This window comes from Rhinolophus hipposideros (assembly GCF_964194185.1).
Source record: "Rhinolophus hipposideros genome assembly, chromosome: 13".
NCBI classification, from domain to species: domain Eukaryota; kingdom Metazoa; phylum Chordata; class Mammalia; order Chiroptera; family Rhinolophidae; genus Rhinolophus; species Rhinolophus hipposideros.
Window position 1 is genome coordinate 58,480,271 of NC_138059.1, and position 4,960 is coordinate 58,485,230.

Here is a 4,960-nt window from a genome sequence, read left to right on the forward strand (position 1 = left end):
TTACTACTGAGTCCTACTCTACCTGTACATCTGCTGTCATCGCACTAGAGTACTTGATCAGAGGCAGTGTTTAGTTGTCCTCCTTTCTGTATAGGAATGGAGCCTTGTCTACCTTGTTCACTGCCTTCTCCCAAACCTGACACAGTGATTGGCTTCAAATATGTCTAATGTGTAAACATATTTGTAAATGTTTTCGTGTTTTCACATTTTGTCAAGTCCAGAACATCCAGTTTTCTTTCCCAAGAATTCCAGAAAACTGGTGCAAGAATCTGCAAAGGCAAGATAGCACACACCAGTTTTCTGGAATTCTTGGGAAAGAAAACTGGTGTGTGCTGTCTTGCCTTTGCAGATTCTTTTAACAGCTTTCCTTATAGAATTATGAGATAGCATTGCAATCACTTTTAAGACACTAAATTTTTAGCTGGATGATACCATCAACTACTAAGAAATATTACCACATAGATGTGAATGAAATCATTATTACATGTTTTGAAGTTCATTTGCTTTCTTTTACATTTTGGTTTTGTTGAAATAATAGAACTTAAAACCTACAGTCTTTAAGAATTGATTTCACTGTAAAAGAATAACTAAAACACTTATTTTTATTGTCTACGAGGGCCTGTCACTTGGACGCAAAGAGTCCAGGACACAAGTCACATTATTATACACTTACTTTATAGTGTAGATATTTTTACCCATGTCTCTTGGACTTTTTGTTTTGTGATTACCTTAACATAATATACCCTTAAAAGGTTTTTTCTTGTAATGTTTTTTTTAGCACGGTAATTATTTTATGCAGTGGTTTAAACCTGTTATTTAAAACTAGCCTAAAGGCACTTGAAAACATTTCTAAAAAATACTTTTTCACTTAAAATAAGCAAGCCATCAGGCTCTTTTTTAAAACATTCATGGCACAATTAGCATACACATTTTTAAAAATCTAACGCATAAATATTCAGTGTCATATAGCACACTGCTTAACACTAAGGTTCATTTCCCTCTAAAAATATGTTAATATTGATTATTAATTTGCATGGTCCTAGAAAAGTTATTTAAATTTAACAAACAAGCTAGAGGTAAAGAAATTGAAATAGAGCATAATTCAACTCTAAAACTGGTTTTAGATTTGGTTTTCCTAAGGAGAAGTAAAATTTCTTATACAAATCTGTGCCAAAATTTCTATTTCAATTCTGATATACAAACATAACTCGATTTTTAAATCAATGGATTAAATACATTTGGCAAAAACTAAATTACAGCTTTCCCCCCAGATTCCTTGTCTATATCTAAAGAAAGGCCTATAATAAAGATGTAGAGAAATGAAGCAAGTGAGTTTCATTTTTTGAGAAAAAGGGGAGGCAGGAGGAAAGAATCTAAAAACTTTATTTTTTAGTGACTATATATCTAAAATTAGTTTGAAATGTTAGTTTTCAAAGTAAGGAAGGTATACTAAAGCTGGCAGGCATCACTCTTAAGACATCTAGCCTCACAACTTTCAATCTCATAGGAAAACCTAAAGTTCATGATTAAAAAGTTATCAGTAAGTGAAATAAATTTGAATCTCACTAATAACGGCATCCAAAATAACCTTGTGAAGGCACTGTTAAGATTAGCTAGAAGATGGAAGTTAATTAGTATGGAAATAAAGGCCTGTGAACATTAAATTGTCAAAGAAAGAAATAGACTAATGAATCAAAAACTTAAATGAAGAAGAAAAGCTGGCCATGAAAAAATCTAGTCAATTGAGTTGCAGATTCTTCCATTTACAAACAGTGCCCAAATCTTGGTAGGCTCAAGGGAATGATAAAATAATATTGAAACAACTATGAAATAACCACTTAGGATATTTAATGCCGAAGTTGATCATATCTTTAAAATATTAAATATTGGTCACTGATTTATATTTTAATATTACTACCGTTCTAATATTTCCTCTGGAATTCAGGGTGTTGGACAAAAGTAGTAAACTAGGTCAGTGTGGTTTTCAAAGTGTAGGTCCCACCAGCAGCACCAGTAGCACCAGGAAAGTTGTTAATTTTATAGAAAGTTCGTAAATTATTCTGTTATGATGTACTTGGATACTATTGCTAAATCCAATGGGAATTGAAATTCTAATTTTTCCCCCAGAAACTCTAAACAGATGATCACTAAAATTTGAATGAAACATTTGTGAACGCATTTTGGAAGGCCATCTTGAATGAGTATCCAACATTGTTATCCACTGGCAAAATTAATATTCCAAAATGCTAAAAATCAGCAAACTTCAATCTATTATTCACAGATTACTTGGTGTTTTAAAAGTTGATTTAAGCACTCAGCATTTTCTAAAGTTTTCAGTTAATTTTTATCAACATCCTGCATTCAGACTATTTTGTCAATATAAGTAATGGCTATATCAGATGCTAAAAAGGAAAGATTTTTAAAACTGCTTTAGGGCTGGCCCCGTAGCTCCGGTGGTTGGAGCTCCCTGCTCCTAACGCCCAAGGCTGCCGGTTCAATTCCCACGTGGACCAGTGGGCTCTCAACCACAAGGTTGTTGACTCCCACAAGGGATGGTGGGCAGCACCCCCTGCAACTAAGATTAAACACAGCACCTTGAGCTGAGCTGCCGCTGAGCTCCCAGATGGCTCAGCTGGTTGGAGCATGTCCTCTCAACCACAACGTTGCGGGTTGGACTCCCACAGGAGATAGAGGGCTGTGCCCCATGCAACTAACAATGGTGTCTGGACTTGTTGCTGAGCTGGGCCCTCCACAGCTGCAATTGAAGGGACAACAACTTAACTTGAAAAAAATCTTGGAAGTACACACTGTTCCCCTTCCCCAATAAAATTTTTTAAAAATGTACCTTATGAGTACATCTGCAAGGTGTTTAAAAAAAGTAAAAATAAAACTGCTTTATATAAGTCATGAAAGACACAACTAAGTTCTCACTTCTCAACCTACTGAGAACAAAAAGAACTATAATTACATAGTTGGTAAAAGTTCTAATGAATTATAAATTTCATTTAGCAATTTCTGAGAGTGGCACTAAGTGGCACTGATACAAGAAAAGCATTAAGATGACACTAATGTAAGAATAGCATTAAAGTTACAATTTATTAATTACTCATAGCTACCAATGGGTAAATTTGGGATAAAACATTTAAATAGTCATGTTGATAAATTCTGTTAATATTTGAGTAAATAAATATTAATAGCAAAGAATGAAACTCAAGAAATGTTAAACATAATTAGAAAAGAGAGCATAAGAACTAAGTGAACATTATTCACTCTAGTAAAAGATCAACCATTGGTTAGAACCAAGTATATAACATAGTCAAGGCCTATGATAATTTCAAAATGCGATTTCATTAGTGCATTTCAGGACAGGTGGCATTCCTATTCCACCTTTTTCTGTAAGAAATGCTGCTAATTGTAAAAAATCACAATGAATTTTTTTTAGGCAGTAACTGTGTGTAAGGGTTAGGTTCTATTCATTTATGTCATATTGCAATTCAGACATTCATCTTGATTTTAAAAGCATGCCGATATCAACATTTCCTTCTAGAATTTTCATTAAGGCAGATCTGTTTAGCATTATGTATGTTTTACTTAACATGGTGCAGTATAGTTTTGGTAAGTTTAATTTTATTTCCTCAGTGAAACTAAACTTCTAGTCAGAAACAGGCAACAAAATCTCTTATTTGACCACTGTTTGAAGGATTTCTAACACGGAATGTTTGCTTAGAAAGAATTGCTCCCTGGGACCCCAGTGTTCTCTGCAAAGATTCAGAGATCCTTTTTCAGTGCCATGCTAGACTCTCTACCTTTGCTCTTTCGTGGCTTTCTCTGAAGGACTTCTTAAGTTTGGTTTTGGATATTTATTTTTGTTTGCTTTGCTTATTCCCTTTAGTAGATGCTCAAGTAAGGCAGGTCGTTATCTGTACAAATAGCCATATAGATGAAGATGATAACCAAAGTATTCGAACTCACACATAGCTGTAGCATTAGCATAGTGAAAGGAAACTGCAAAATCAGGATGGCAACTGCGATGCTCTAAAGGAGGATAATGGTTTCATTTCCAGGACCAAAAGAGTTCTGGGTAGAGAAACTTTGAATTAGGTGGTATTTGGCAAAAGGGGATGAAAAGTTTTGTTTCTAGTGGTATCTCTGGAATCTGATTCTGTGTTTAGGATTCCCATGCATCTTTCCAGCGCTATCTTCAGAGGAACAGGAGTACAGGTACTCGCTTTAATCACAGGAACAAATCTCAAAGCCTCTTTGCTCAGTTCATATCGCGCTTCTCCATTCACATAGCCCTGCTTTACATAATGCTTTAGGGTCACTGTGGACAAACAGCCATCTCAAGTCATCTAGTGTGACATATATATCCTCATTGGGTTTCATAAACTACTCAGCACATTCTAGACAATGTCATGAATATACTGAAAGGCTTTAACTGTTTTCCAATATAATTGTTTTCTGCCTTCTTCCATGTTTAATCTCACAGCAGGGAAGTCTTTATTTTCATCTGGGCTCATAAACAATGCTTTATGATAAGGCCTGGTCCATGTTGCTGTGACATATTTGGCCATTTGTTCTCGATTTCGAGGTCCTGTCATAACCCATCAAGAATTTTCACCTTCCTATAGAGGGTTTCATCAACATCTGTGCTCTCATATTTGTGATGACTATCATCTGTATTCAACTTCATCTGCCCTTCTAGATGATTCTGGACAGAATCATCTGAATGCCTCACATGAGGATACTTACTAAGAATATTAGGCTAGATGTCACCTTGTTCTTCCAACAAAATACTAAATGGCTGAGAACATTAAAAAAATATATCTGACTGCTAATCCAGAAAGGCAGGTTAAACAATGCAGCCAAGAATTTCAGGCCATTCAGTTCCTAAAGTGCATATCTGATATCAGTAGGGTTCCCTCCGGCTCCCCTGGGGCTGAACCACAGCTGCTTTTGG

The 4,960-nt window shown here is 35.3% G+C and overlaps 1 pseudogene across 1 annotated transcript; it reads right to left on the reverse strand.

Annotated features, from left to right (window-relative positions):
* Positions 1-3,860: 3,860 nt before the first annotated feature.
* On the reverse strand, positions 3,861-4,693 carry LOC308506562 (glycoprotein-N-acetylgalactosamine 3-beta-galactosyltransferase 1-like; annotated as a pseudogene). Its single transcript has one exon. The product of its transcript is annotated as a glycoprotein-N-acetylgalactosamine 3-beta-galactosyltransferase 1-like (transcript).
* Positions 4,694-4,960: the final 267 nt, after the last annotated feature.